This window comes from Macrotis lagotis, chromosome 1 (assembly GCF_037893015.1).
Source record: "Macrotis lagotis isolate mMagLag1 chromosome 1, bilby.v1.9.chrom.fasta, whole genome shotgun sequence".
NCBI lineage: Eukaryota > Metazoa > Chordata > Mammalia > Peramelemorphia > Peramelidae > Macrotis > Macrotis lagotis.
In genome coordinates this window covers 496,314,053-496,328,917 of record NC_133658.1, presented here as the reverse complement: position 1 = coordinate 496,328,917, position 14,865 = coordinate 496,314,053, and the positions used below count along the sequence as shown (strand labels likewise).

Here is a 14,865-nt window from a genome sequence, read left to right as displayed (position 1 = left end):
GGTACAAGTTGAGCCCCTAATAATGATAATAATAGTTAATAACTATATAGCACTTATAATATACCAGACACTATGCTAAGTACTTTTTAATATTATTTCACTTGATTCTCACAAAAGCCCTTAAAGGCGAATACTATTATTAGCTCTGTTTTACAATTGAGGAAACTAAGGCAGCAGAGGTTAAAGGATTTGCTAAAGTCACACAGGTAAGTGTCTTAGGTTGTGCCACCTATCCAGCTCCTGATCATTATCCTTTAATAGGGTAGGAGTGTCCCAAGTTATAAGGCTTGACTCTTTTCCCATCAAATTTCAGTTCCACAATGAACATATAATGCATAAAGCAAACATCTAAACCTGTAGCAAAACAAACAACAGAGAAGAATACAAATGAGATCATAACAGATAAAACAAAAGAAATGAGTTTTCCTATTAGGAATGAGATATCTTAACTCAGCTGAGTTCTAGTTCCTCTATTTGACAGTTTCTTCTGATCTCTCCTCTCTCTCTCTCTCTCTCTCTCTCTCTCTCTCTCTCTCCCTCTCTCCAGGAAACTAAAGAGGATCTTGAACTTGGTCTCTTTCTTTGAAGCTCAAAATCAGAAAACTAGTATCTCCCTTCTTCCAAATTCTTATCATCTCCACCCTTCATAAAAGGCATGGAGATTGATTCCTTTCCCTCCAAAAAAAAGGAAATTCCCAAGCAAATGGGCTTTGACACATAGATTTCATGTCTAAATTACTGAATTTTTTTCTTGGGTCTGGTCATAATTTGTGATTCTCTGTGCCATTTAGGAACCCTAACCCTCACTTGATATACTATCTTATAGTGGGCCTGACTTTGGCACTTTCTCTTAGATTCTGCATTTCCTTTTGATTTATGGGAACTAGCAAATCTGTCTTTGTATAGACAGTCAGAATTAGCATAACTTATTATTATTATTATTTTTAGGTTTTTGCAAGGCAAACGGGGTTAAGTGGCTTGCCCAAGGCCACACAGCTAGGTAATTATTGAGTGTCTGAGACCAGATTTGAACCCAGGTTCTCCTGACTCCAGGGCCGGTGCTCTATCCACTGTACCACCTAGCCGCCCCAAAAGTAGCATAACTTATAAATGAAAACTCTAGTTCTTTTAAAAATTATTTAATTAATATTTAGTTTTTTACATGCTAAAACAACTTTTGACATGTTTTTTAAAATTTTGAAAATTATTTCCCTGCCTCACAATCCTTCCTCACTGAGATGGCAAGCAATTTGATATAGATTATATATGTACACTCATCAAAATATATTTCCATGTTGAAGCTTTTATTTCTAATGACAAGAAGCTAGCCCTACTTTTCTATAAAGGTAAAAATCCAAGTGTAAAGTCCACACTTGTACCTTGACTTCTGTGAAATACCACCAGTTTATTCATTAATGTTGCAACATTTTTACAACATTCAGAGTTGTGGACTTGAATTTTCTTATGTGTTTTGAGTGGTCATGATCAATGAAATAGCTTATACTCTACCCTAATGGAACCTGATAAATAGAAGTCTCCTTCAACTAGGTTACCCATTTTCATTTGAACTTGCTGTTTTTTTCTACAAATATTAGGACCTGTGTTCTTGATTCTTACCTATTTTCCACTAATAATCTTTTTCCAAATTCTTCACTTCTGACTTCTAACTTCAAAGAAAGAGACAGAATTTCAGATTCTTTTAAGGGCCCTGAAGAGAGAGAGAAAGATTCTGAGAAATTGACAAGTAGAGGGGTTGTATTCAGTTGATTCAAGAAAATCATGAAGAAGAAAAAAAGGTAAAGGAGGCACAAAAATACTGAAGAAAATAACATCTTAAAAAGAACAGAATAGGCTGAATGATAAGAGGCAGAAAAATTGAATGAAGAAAAGAATGCTTTGAAAAGCAGAATTTACCAAATTTACAAAAAATATCTGAAGAAAAGGACTCCTTAAAGATTACAATTGGCAAGAAGCTAATGACTTTATGAGCCATCAAGAAACAATAAAAAAAAAAAACAAAAGAGTGAAATAAATAGAAGAAAATTTGAAATATCATATTGGGAAAACAACTGACCTGGAAAATAGATCCAGAAGAGATAATTTAAGAATTATTGGAATACTTGAGAGCCATGATCAAGGGCTTAGATATCATCTTTCAAGAATATCAAGGAAAACTGCCCTAATAGTCTAGAACCAGAAGATAAAATAGAAATTTTAAAAATCTATTGGTCACCTCTGAAAGAGATCCCCAATGAAAGCTCCCAGGAAAAATAAGAATTATATTCTCATAGAAATGTACAGAAGATATATTTTCTGATCCTAAACTTCAGTTCCAGCAGAGTTTTGGGGTCTTGATACAAGTCTTTTTTTCAAAATCCATTACCTGGGCAGCTTCCATCTAACATTCAATTAGGAGTAATTAATCTATAATGTAATGACATACTAAAAGACAACCATCAGGAGAAGACTTTAATGGAGTTCTGTAAATGTCTTCCAAGTGATGATGCTCAATTAAAATCATATACTCATGATTTCATATCAATATTTGGCAATGTCTAAATGAAAAGACATTTTCAAAAATAGAATATATAAAATTTTTTTACAGAGCAGCATTAATAGATGAAGATTTACAATTAATTTTGATGACAGGAAAATAACCTTGAATGCCATATAAGCAAAATATTGTTCCAAAAAGAAAAAAAACTCATTTCATTAGTAGACCTGTATAACCCCCAAAGTGTTATTATCATTACTACTTTTTTAATTAATCAATAACAAAGTTGAGGAAATTTGTTTCATCTCTCCTTATACAAATACCTATATAAAATTACTTCTTGACTCAGAAAACCTAAAATATTTACTATATAACCCGTTACAGAAAATGTTTACTGTCCTTAATATAAGTCTGTAATGTCAACAATGGTGAATAAGCATCTGTTAAGTGTATATTCTATTACAGAGAGCTGCTAGGTGGTGCAGTGGATAGAGTACCAGCCTTGGAGTCGGAAGGACAGATGTTCAAATCCAGCCTCAGACACTTGACACTTACTAGCAGTATGAGCTTGGGCAAGTCACTTAACTCTGAATGCCTCATATCTAAGACCAGAGAACCTGATTCATATCTGGCACTGAATCCAGATGGCACTGGAGGAGAAAGTAAAACTGGTGACTTACCGCAGTACCCCCCTCACTCAAATCCAGTTCATGTGCTTGTCATGGCTTCACTGATGTTGTGATCTTCTTTGAAATGAAGGACTAAATATTCTATTACAGACACTGTGGATATAAAGAAAGAGAAACCAGAAGATTATTGTTCTTCAGACTAGACCTATAGACTAGATATGAAGAAATGTAGGGCCTACACCATGATGGTAGCTGAGTGTAGAGAAAGAAATCTTACAGAAATGTTATAAACATAGTACATACACACAAACACCCATTCCGCCCCCCCGCCCCCACACCCACTGATTACTTTGGCCTCTACAGCCTGAAGGCCAGGTATATTATGTCATCATTCCCTCCACCCCCACCCCCCTCCAGGGTTCTCCAATATCCTTGAGTAGATTGGAGAGTTGTCTTGACTCTCTTCTAGGGGTTAACCCCTGTTAATAGTGGGTGTTTTCCCCTGATTATAGGGGTTGGGTCACCTGCATTCCAGTTCTTTTTTCTTTTAAAAATTTAATATTTTTTATTCTTTCCCAATTACACATGTTAAAAAAAAATCTTTAACTTTAATTTTTTAAAAAATTTTGAATTACAAATTCTTTCCCCCCCCATCTTTCCCTCTTGTTAAGTTAAGCAATTTGATATAGCTCATATATGTATGATATGTTTAATACATATTTTATTCTTGGTCTGGTGGGACTCACCGCCAGTAGCTAAAATGGAAAAGAATGAATTAAATAGAACAAGATAAAATCCATGAATTTAAACTCTAAATGGAGAAGATGGAGAAGGTATCCCCCTGCTTGTTTGGTTCATGGCATCCTCATTATGGGTACACCCTCTGGGCACAGAAGAAAAAGTGTTCAAGAAAGATAAAAACTGTTTCTGTTTGGTCAGTTTTAAATATATGGCTTTTTTGGGCTATAAAGACATCAACACAGGCTACCCCCTACCCATACTGTAATGGTAAACAACTCCAGAATCTTTGCCAAGGAAACACCAAATAGACACATGAAGATATAAAGAACTGCAATAATTCAATCTTATAAGAAGAAATTGAACAAGTAACAAATGAAGCCCCCCCCCAAAAAAAAACCAGGACCAGATGGTTCAAAAAGTGAATTTTATCAAACTTTTAAAGAACAGTTAAATCCAATACTATATAAATTGTTTGAAAGAGCAGGTAAAGAAAAGATTCTACCAAATTCCTTTTACAATTGTGGTAATGATACCTCACATAGGAAAAGTTAAATCAGAAAATGAAAACTATGGACAAATATTCCCAATTAACATTGACCAAAAATCTTAAAATATTAAAAGGAGTCCACAGCATTATCACAAAAATTGAATTCAAGAACCACATTGGACTTATAGCAAGAATGAAGAACTGGTTTAATATTAGGAAGATAATAAGCATAATTCCCCAATTAACAAAAATGGTATATTATATCAATAGGTACAGAAAAAAATCTTTGACAAAATATAACACCCATTTCTGTTTAAAAACATGAGGAGGTGGGTGGCTAGGTGGCACAGTGGATGAAGCACCAGCCCTGGAGTCAGGAGTACCTGGGTTCAAATCCAGCCTCAGACACTTAATAATTACCTAGCTGTGTGGCCTTGGGCAAGCCACTTAACTCCATTTGCCTTGCAAAAACCTAAACAAAAAAAACATGAGGAGGTATGGGAATTAAGATATTTTTCTTTAATATGATACAATTTATTTAAAACTGTCTCACTTTGTAATAGTGATAAAATTATAGACATCCAATTAGATCAGGTTATCTTTACTTTTCTCCTGATTAAAGAACACAAAATAATCAATTTTGATTACATAAAAAAGGTTTTATACAAACAAAAGTAATGAAACTAAAATTAGAAGAAAAACAGAAAACTATCTTTGCAGCAAGTTTCTCTGAAAAAGCCCTCTTTTCTCAGATAACTAGTTGACTAATTATAAGAATATGAGGCAATCCCTCTTTGATAAATGGTGAAAGGACCCTTTAGGTAGTTTTTAGAGGATGAAAACCAAGTTATAAATAGTCATATACAAGCCACCAACAATTTAGCGAAAAGAAGGTTAAAATAACTTGGAAGTTGTGTCTCACATCTGTCATATTGTCAAAGTTGACAAAAATTGGAAACAATAAATGCTAGAGGGACTATGGGAAAATGATAAATTAATGTACTGTTGGTAGAGCTGTGAATAATTCAGTCCATGGTCCAAAAGCTACTAAACTGTGCAACATTTTCATCCAGTCATTATCCTACTAGGTCTATACTTAAAAGAGATCAAAGAAACTGGAAAAGAACCTATGTATATAACAAAATTTGTAGCAGATCTTTTTTTTGTGATGGCAAAGAATTGAAAGTTCCAGAAATGGAATACGGCTGAAAAAGTAATGGTGTAAGTATATGAAAAATATTCTATTGTGCTGTATCATCATGGAGGTGATAGTTTCTGAGAAACTTGGAAGATTTGTGTGGACATAGTTCAAATTGAGTAGTGTCAGGAAAACAATTTATATATTAGCAATATTGTAAAGGCAATTAATTTTGAATGAATTAGCAACTCTGATCAGACAAATGACCAACCAGAATTCCAGAGGACTCATGATAAAATATGTTACTCAGTCTCATAGTATAGATTATCTATTTATAATACATGTAAATTTATATAATTACACATATAGGCACAACTACATATGTGTGTGCAAATATAATATACATATAAATGAAGGAATTTGCTTTACTTTTACATGTATGTAATAGGAGTTTTATTTTGCTTTGTTTTCTCAGTTATTGGTTGTATGTGTATGTGTAGGGAGATATGAGAAAGAAAGATTATGAATCTGAAAAAAGTAAAATCCAATTAAAAAATCAAAATAGTCCTTTATTCATCCTTCCAGTACGTCTCTTAGAGAAAGAAGAGGATCATGCATGTGGATTTTTGGTCCTTGGAAAAGAACTGACTAGTGGCTAAATTCACAATATAGATCAGTAAGGATGTGAACCTCTTCTACTACCTATCTAACCTTGGGGCTTCTATAGAATGAAAGGACTCCTCAGAATATTACCTGTCTAGTATCTGCAAATTCTAGTTAATTCCCTTTTGAAAGGAGTAGAAACTATGGGTTGGCCCTGAGTTTGGAGGATTTTAGGACTCTAGAGACAACTGGGAATCACTGGAGAAGGAGTAGAATATTAACTATTTATGGGCTATTCTAAATTCATCATGTGTTTTCTGAATTGTTTGTGGAGTCTCGTGAATCTTTTGGCTTGTTTACTTCCTGTGGGGTAATCTTGTCACTTTACCTTCCCTTCACATGAGCAGCACCTCAGTTTAAGCCCTAAGAACCTCTAGTCTAGATTATTGCAAATACATTTAATTGATCTTTTTATCTCTAGTCTCACCACTCGTCCTCCATATATGCTCTTAATAATTTTCTTTAACTGAATATCTGATCCTGATTTTTGCATATATTTTTATTTATTCACTTTTTATTTATGCTGTGTATACACACACACACACACACACACACACACACACACACACACACACATATATATATATGTTTTCATTAGAAATAACATTCCTCAAGAGTATGTATCATTTCTTTTTTTGTTTTTTCAAGGAAATGGGGTTAATTGACTTGCCCAAGGTCACACATCTAGGCAATTATTATCTAGGCCTTATTTGAATTCAGGTCCTCCTGACTCCAGGGCTAGTCCTCCATCCACTGCACCACCTAGCTGACCTTATTTCTTTCTTTATATTTTTTTATCCCTTGCACCTATCAAAATGGCTTAAGTATAGTAAGATAATAAGCACTTAATAAATACTCATTGCTTAATTAATTTCCTTTTTTGGGAGGAAGGGTCATCTTTGCTCATCTTTTGAGTGATATACAATATCAGAGTTATTTTAATTTCTTTATATCTTATATTTATGGTTATGAAATTTTTCAAATGATTAACTTTATTGATAACTTTAATTTCTTCCACTGATAACTGCCTATTCCTATTGCTTTATATATTGGATAGCAGACTTATATAAACAAAAATTTGCATCAAAATTTTTTCCCTTCTCCAATGAAAACACTAGAGGGAGTGTTTTACCTTTTTTTTAGACAATGAGAACTTGAACAACCTGTTTTAAAAATATACTAAAACAAGCCCAAGGCTCTATCTTCTCTGCTTATCTACATACCTTTATGAATGTCTTGTATGGTGGGAAACACTGAACTAAAAAGGGTATTATAAACCCATGTATCCCACAACACATGATGTATGAAGCAGAGTTTCTTCATAATTGATGAAATGAATGTTTTGCAGTGTTTTTATGCTTCCCTGTCTCCCCAAAACAAACTAAATTAATGGAGACTAATTCTCCTCTATTTGTAAAACAAAAAAAAAAATAAATCACCCTATTCTAATATACTAATTGTTATACCATCATTCAGACCATAATTTTAGACATAATCACTTATTATTTAAGAAACTCTAGGATGGACCCTGTGCCTTTTCACCTTAAATAACATGTTTTCTCATTTCTCTTTCTTCAAGCCATATATTATATTTTAAAATAATTCAGTATTTATTTATTTTAAACATTTTTTATTTTAAAAATTTAGAGTTCTAGATTCTCTCCCTTCCTCACCCATGAAATCAAAGCAACATGATAAAAATTCTATGTGAAATCATGTAAAACATATTTCCATATAAACCATGTTACAAGTAAAAAGAGTAGAAAAATTATATTCAATTTTCACTTAGAGTTCATGAGCTCTTTCTCTGAAGGTAGACAGAATTTTTCATCATGAGTCCTTTGGAACTGTCTTGGATCAGGGTCTTGATGGGAGTGGCTAAATCTTTCATCGTTGATCATTGTTAAAATGTAACAATACATAATGTTTTCTTGTCTTTGCTCATTTCACCCTGCATCACTTCATATAAATCTCCCCAGGCTTATCTGAAACCAGCTCCCTCATCATTTTTTTATAATATAATAGTATTCCTTTACAATCATATACCACAACTTGTTCAGCCATTCCTTAATTGGACATTCCTTCAAGTTCCAATTTTTTGTCACCACAAAAACAGCTGCCATAGGTATTTTTTGTACATAGAGCTATTTTTCCTTTTTCTTTGATCTCTTTGAAATAATAGAGACTTAATAGTAGTACTGCTGGCTCAAAGGATATACACAGTTTTATAGCCCTTTGGGTAAATTGTTCTCCAGAGTAGCACCAATAATGCATTAGTGTCTCTATTTTTACACATTTCACTAAGCATTTTTCATTTCCTTTTTCTGTTACCTTAACCAATCTGATAGGTGTGAGATGATACTTCAAAATTGTTTTAATTTGCATTTTCTAAAAGTAATTAGAGCACTTTATGACTATAGATAACTTTATTTCTTCTGAAAATTGTTATTCATATCCTTTGACTATCAATTGGAGAATGGTTTTTGTTTTCAAAAATTTGACTCAATTCTTCATATATTTGAGAAATGAGATCTTTAGCAGAGAAACTTGCTGTAAAATATTTATCTCAGTTTTCTGCTTTCCTTCTAATTTAGATCATATTGGTTTTGTTTGCTCAAAACCTTTTAAGTTTCATTGTAATCAAAATTATACTTGCAGTGATTCTCCCTATCTCTTGTTTGATATTAGAAGCTTCCTTTATATCTAATTCAGCTAGGTAAAATTTTCCATTATTCTCTAATTTGCTTATGTTATCATCCTTCATGTCTAAATCATGTATCCATTTTTACCTTCTCTGGGTATGCAGCGTGAGATGTTGGACCATACCTAGTTTCTGTCAAACTGCTGTCCAGTTTTCTCAGCAAATTTTGTCAAATAGTGAGTTCTTGTCTCCCCACCTAAGTTTAGATCTTTATGTTTATCAAATATTAGATTATCAAGGTCATTTACTACTGTGACTTGTGTATATGCTAGTCAGTTTTCAGTTATATCTAGTTCTTTGTGACTCCTTTGGGGTTTTCTTGGCAGAGATACTGGAGTGGTTTGCTATTTCCTTATCCAGCTCATTTTATAGATGAGGAAACTGAAGCAAATAAGGTTATGTGTCTTACCCAGGATTAGTGTCTGAGGCCAGATTTGAAGTCCATTCTTCCTGACTCCAAGCACAGCCCTCAGTCCATTCTGCCTCCCAATTGACCAAAAGAACACCATACAGGGTCAATGAGCAGTTGAACATGACTATGACTAAATAACTGAACAACAGTTGTGATCCTAATCTATTTCAATTTCTAGCCATTGCTAGCCATAGCTAGCATTTCAAATATAATACTGAATAATAACAGTGATAATGGATACTCGTGCTTTACCTTTAATCTTATTGAGCAGGCTTCTGGGAAATTCCCATTACATGATGTTTTTTCTTAACATTTTAAGAAAAATTACATTTATTCCTATGTTTTCTAGTGTTTTTTTTTAAACAGGAATGGGTATTGTATTTTGTCAAAAGATTTATCTGTATCTATTTTAGTAATTATATTATTTTGGGTTTTTGTTATTAATATGGTCAATTATCCAATAGCTTTTCTAATATTAAATCAGCACTGCATTCTTGGTTTAAATCTGACCTAGTTATAATATATGATCATTTTGATATGTTGTTATAATCTCTTTGCTGGTAGTTTATCTAAAATTTTTATATATTATTTAATAAAAATTCATTAGGGAATTTTGTCCCTAGATTTCTTTCTCCATTGTGGATCTCCTTGATTTAGATATCAAAATCATATTTGTGTCAAGGAAAAAATTTGGTAGGAATCCTTCTTTACCTATTCTTTCAAATAGTTTAAATAATACTGGAATTAATTGTTCTTTAAATGTTTAGTAGAATTCACTTGTTAATCCTTCTGGTTCTGGGGATTTTTTCCTATGGAGTCCATTTGTGACTTTTTGAATTTCTTTTCTAAGATAGGCTATTTAAATATTCTATTTCTATTTCTATTAATATTTTTATACTCTTGTAAATACTCATTCATTTCAGTTAGAGTGGCAATAATTGGGCAAAATAACTCCTAGTAATTGCTTTTACTTCATCATTGATGGTACATTCACTCTTTCTAGTTTGATACTGGAAACTTGGTTTTCTCCTTTATTTTTTTAATCAGATGTCTCTCAAACAAATAAATCTAGCCCAAATATCCTTCCTGATCTCTAGTACTTCATCATCAACTGTCTGCTGATCATCTCTTCCTGATTATCCATAAGCATCTCAAAACTCAATATATTCAAAATAGAATCCCTTCCTAATCTCATCCCTCTTTCAATGACCATTTGACCAGCCTTAACAGTCTAGAAGTAGTCATCTTTGACTCATCTTTATCATTCCCTCTTTGTTTATAGTGAGTTGCCAAAATTTGCCTCTACTTTAAATATATCTTTCATATTTATCTTTCCTTTCTAGTCTCCACCTAATTGGCTGCTATCCTAGTACATCCGAGTGCCTTGTGGCTTCAGTTGGGTTGACTTACCTGCTCTGTGTTTAGCAGATGGGGAAGGTGATTCTCTCCTCACGAGTTACTTCTCTTGATAATGATTCTGAGGGCTGGAGTGGTAACTGGTCTGCTGTTTGGGGGGCATGGTAATTCCCAAGGTTCTTGGACTCAGGGTCCTAGGACTATCTCTATCAGGGTTTAAGGGAGGATGGGTCCAAGGTGGTGGTGGTGGCTTCACTTGCCTGGCATTTGCTGCCACCTATAATTCCTTCAGGGTGCCTTGTTGCTTTAACTAGGTTGGTTTCTTTGCCCTTCATTTGACAGTTGGTTGACAGTTGGTAGAGATATTTGACCCTTTCCCCACAGGAGTTGCTTTTTAAGATGATATCTGTAAGGTCTGGGCTAGAAGCAAGACTATGAGGGATACTACTACTACTACTCCCAGGGCTCCTGTGCCTATCTGTTATGCTATAGTCTCTTTGTTGGTTTTCCAGTTTCCTCCCTCTCCCTTCTCTATGTACTTCCCATAGCTGTCAAAAGAATTTTTCTAAAACACAGGCCTGCTCATAACACTCTCCTCTCACAAATCTTCAAGTTCTTCTTAGTATGTTTAGGATAAAATACAAATTCTTTAGCCTAGTATTTAAAGTTCTCCACAATCAGACTCCAAACTATCTTTCTAGTCTTATTTTATACTATCCTCTTTCAAGAACAGCCAAATTTTACTACCCAAATTTGACAGTTATCTTCAATGAATTCACCCAAGTTGTCCCTCATGGCTAGAATGTACTCTCATAGTACTACTTCTTAGAATCCTTGTCTTCTTTCAAAACCCAGATCAGGTGACATGAAATCCTTCCTAATCCATGCTGTTGTTAATGATCTTTCTCAACAAATTTTCCTTGTACCATTTCTATGTGGGAGCATGGAAAGGCATTCTCCACAAATCTTCCCTCACCCTCCTCCATCTCCATCTCCATCCCTAGTACTTTTTTCAGAAACATTAAGAAAGATTTTTTTTTGCTCATCTTAATCTAAAACCTAGGTCTACTCTGGTTGAGTAATCCTATCAGTCGTTTTTTTTTTTTTGCAAGGCAATGGGGTTAAGTGGCTTGCCTAAGGCTACACCAGCTACGGATTATGAGGTGGGATTTGAACTCAGGTACTCCTGACTCCAAGGCCAGTACTCTATCCACTGCACCACCTAGCGCCCCTCCTATCAGTCTTTATCAATTCTGAAACAATATCCTCTATTGAAATCTATTTGCTTCATTCTTTTTAAAAGACTAACCAATTTCTAACCTATTCTAGGTTAGGAGAGAGCTCCTGATAATTCTAGTGAGAACTTCTTTTTGAAGTAATTAGGTTAATGGTAACAAAGAAAAGGAAGAAGTCTTTTGATAACTGTAGCTAATGGAAGTATCTTTTGAGTTTACCTTCAATTAGGGAGAACAGAGTATCCTTATAGCTTATTGCCAAAGAAGGCTTGAATGGTTTTGGGGAAATGATTGAAGAGGGAGTGCAGATCTTTTTTTTTTTTTTTTTGCAAGGCAATGGGGTTAAGTGGCTTGCCCAAGGCCACACAGCTAGGTAACTATTAAGTGTCTGAGGACGGATTTGAACCCAGGTACTCCTGACTCTAAGGCCAGTGCTCTATCCACTGCACCACCTAGCCACCCCATTTTTGATTAGCTTATAATCCAATGAGGAGATAACACACACAATATTTTCCATTAATTTGAACAGTGTCTTGGCTTATTCTTCATCTTGACTAAAAATCATGTCTATGACAGATGAGTATCAAATTAGGACATTCTTTTCTGAATGATTTTTGGCTTTGTTAGAATTGTTGAAAGAGACAGAGATGTCTTCTTCACTAGTGCAGGGGAGGAATGAGTTGATTTCCAAATACCATTGACAGACTGCTTTAGGTAGTGAATTATCACAAGTCCAACTGTGATAAATTTACAAGAGAATTTAGATAAAGTGAGTTCAGAGACCAGAGACAGGGTAGGAGAAAAAACTTCTAGTTGGAAGTATCAGAGTAAGTTTCATGAATGAATTAACATCTGAACATAGTGTTAAAGGAAGATAAGGAACATGATTAGTTGATAATACATTGTTCTTTATCTCCTTTTGATATTTTCCTTTGGTAAAATGTAACCTGTTTTCTGCTCACTCAGATATTCGCCTGGCATAGGATTAAGTTTTTGGAGATATTTTCAATTATGTAATTTACCTCAATTGACTTATCACATGTCTTGGTTCACTGTACCCATCCAGTTTACTGGAAAATTCTAAAATTAACTAAAGGAACTTTTCTCCATGCTCACAGAGCAGGAATTGAATGTGCATTGAAATAGTAATACATTTAACTGAAACTGAAGCACATGGTAAAATAACAGGGAAACAATTTATGCATAATTCTCAGTGATTTTTTTCTTCCTTTCCTTTCTAAAGTGTTTAGGAAATTATCTTTCTTCTCACTCCACTGGAGTTTTATCTTTTTTTTAAGAAAGATTTTATTTATTGTGAATTTTACAATTTCCCCCATAATTTTGCTTCCCTCCCCCCCACCCCCACAGAAGGCAGTCTGTTAGTCTTTACATTGTTTCCATGGTATACATTGATCTAAGTTGAATGTGATGAGAGAGAGAAATCCTATCCTTAAGGAAGAAAAATAAAGTATAAGAGATAGCAAAATTACATAAGATAACAGTTTTTTTTCTAAGTTTAAGGTAATAGTCTTTGGTCTTTGTTTAAACTCCACAATTCTTTCTTTGGATATAGATGGTACTCTCCCTCGCAGATAGCCCCAAATTGTCCCTGATTGTTGCACTGATGGAGTGAGCAAGTCCATCAAGGTTGATCATCACTCCCATGTTGCTGTAAGGGTGTACAGTGTTTTTCTGGTTCTGCTCATCTCACTCAGCATCATTCATGCAAATCCTTCCAGGCTTCCCTGAATTCCCATCCCTCCTGGCTTCCAATAGACCAATAGTGTTCCATGACATACATATACCACAGTTTGTTAAGCCATTCCCCAACTGAAGGATATTAACTGAATTTCCAATTCTTTGCCACCACAAACAGGGCTGCCATGAATATTTTTATACAAGTGATGTTTTTACCCCGTTTCATAATCTCTTCAGGGTATAGACCCAGTAATAGTATTGCTGAATCAAAGGGTATGCACATTCTTGTTGCCCTTTGGGCACAATTCCAGACTGCTCTCCAGAAATGTTGGATGAGTTTACAGCTCCATCAACAATGCATCAACAATGTATTAGAGTCCAGAGTTTTATCTTTTGATATAGACAGTTTTACCATAGAACTCATCAGTATCTTTTACTACTCTTGAGTTCTACATTTCCACAGTTTTTAGTTTAGATCCTTTCAAGAATTTCTTAATCTGCTCACAGTTATCACAAGGCTACTCAGATGATGATGGACCCTAGTAAGTTACCATGCTTTTTTTATTTTCAATTTTTGCATGTTCCATGATAAAATCATGCTATAACTAGATACAAAGGCTCCCCCCAATTGAAGGCCTGAGAAAATTTCAAAATTTCAAAAAATTGGTCATGTTCTAGGCCTAGGTGTTCTAAGAAGTGTAAGTTTTTTTTCCTATATATTTCTTTTGAAGTGTGCCTCTATTACACAAGCAAAGTGATTATGATAAAATATTGCTGGTTTAGTAAATCCCAGGTAGACTACTTTGCAGCACAGATGGGGTGACAGCTAAGTGTGAGTAATTTTAATTGAACTAGAACTACATTTTAGATGATTTGAAATATAAAATGAAAGATCAGAATGTTCCCATCTCTCAACTCATGAATAACAGATTGACAATTGAATTTCTGAATAAGAAAAGAGTCTAGATTCAAGGGAAACCATTGAATTCTCATTCCTTCTCTATGTTTATTGTCAAATGGATTTAAAAGGCATTTTACAATATTATCCAACAGAACATATGGACAAACAATGAATTTATTGTATTACTAGCATTTAGTTTCTACCACAATGGAAACTTTAGACATATTATTTACAATGTACTTTCTCAATGAGGAGAAGCAAAATGGCATAATGGATTGAAAATTGTCCTTACTGTCAGGAAGACTTCAATTCAAGTTCTACTTTTAACACATATAGGCTATATGACCCTAGGCAATTAAATTAACCTCTCAGTGGTCTAGGCAGCTCTCTAAGAGTATGAGTTACAGGAA

The 14,865-nt window shown here is 34.1% G+C and overlaps 1 long non-coding RNA gene across 1 annotated transcript; it reads right to left on the bottom strand.

Annotated features, from left to right (window-relative positions):
* Positions 1-2,126: 2,126 nt before the first annotated feature.
* Positions 2,127-11,152, bottom strand: LOC141520505 (uncharacterized). The gene is made up of 3 exons (XR_012477626.1): positions 10,676-11,152; positions 3,175-3,276; positions 2,127-2,187 (listed from the first exon to the last, which is right to left on the bottom strand). It is a non-coding gene; the product is annotated as an uncharacterized LOC141520505 (long non-coding RNA).
* Between the last annotated feature and the right edge of the window lie 3,713 nt (positions 11,153-14,865).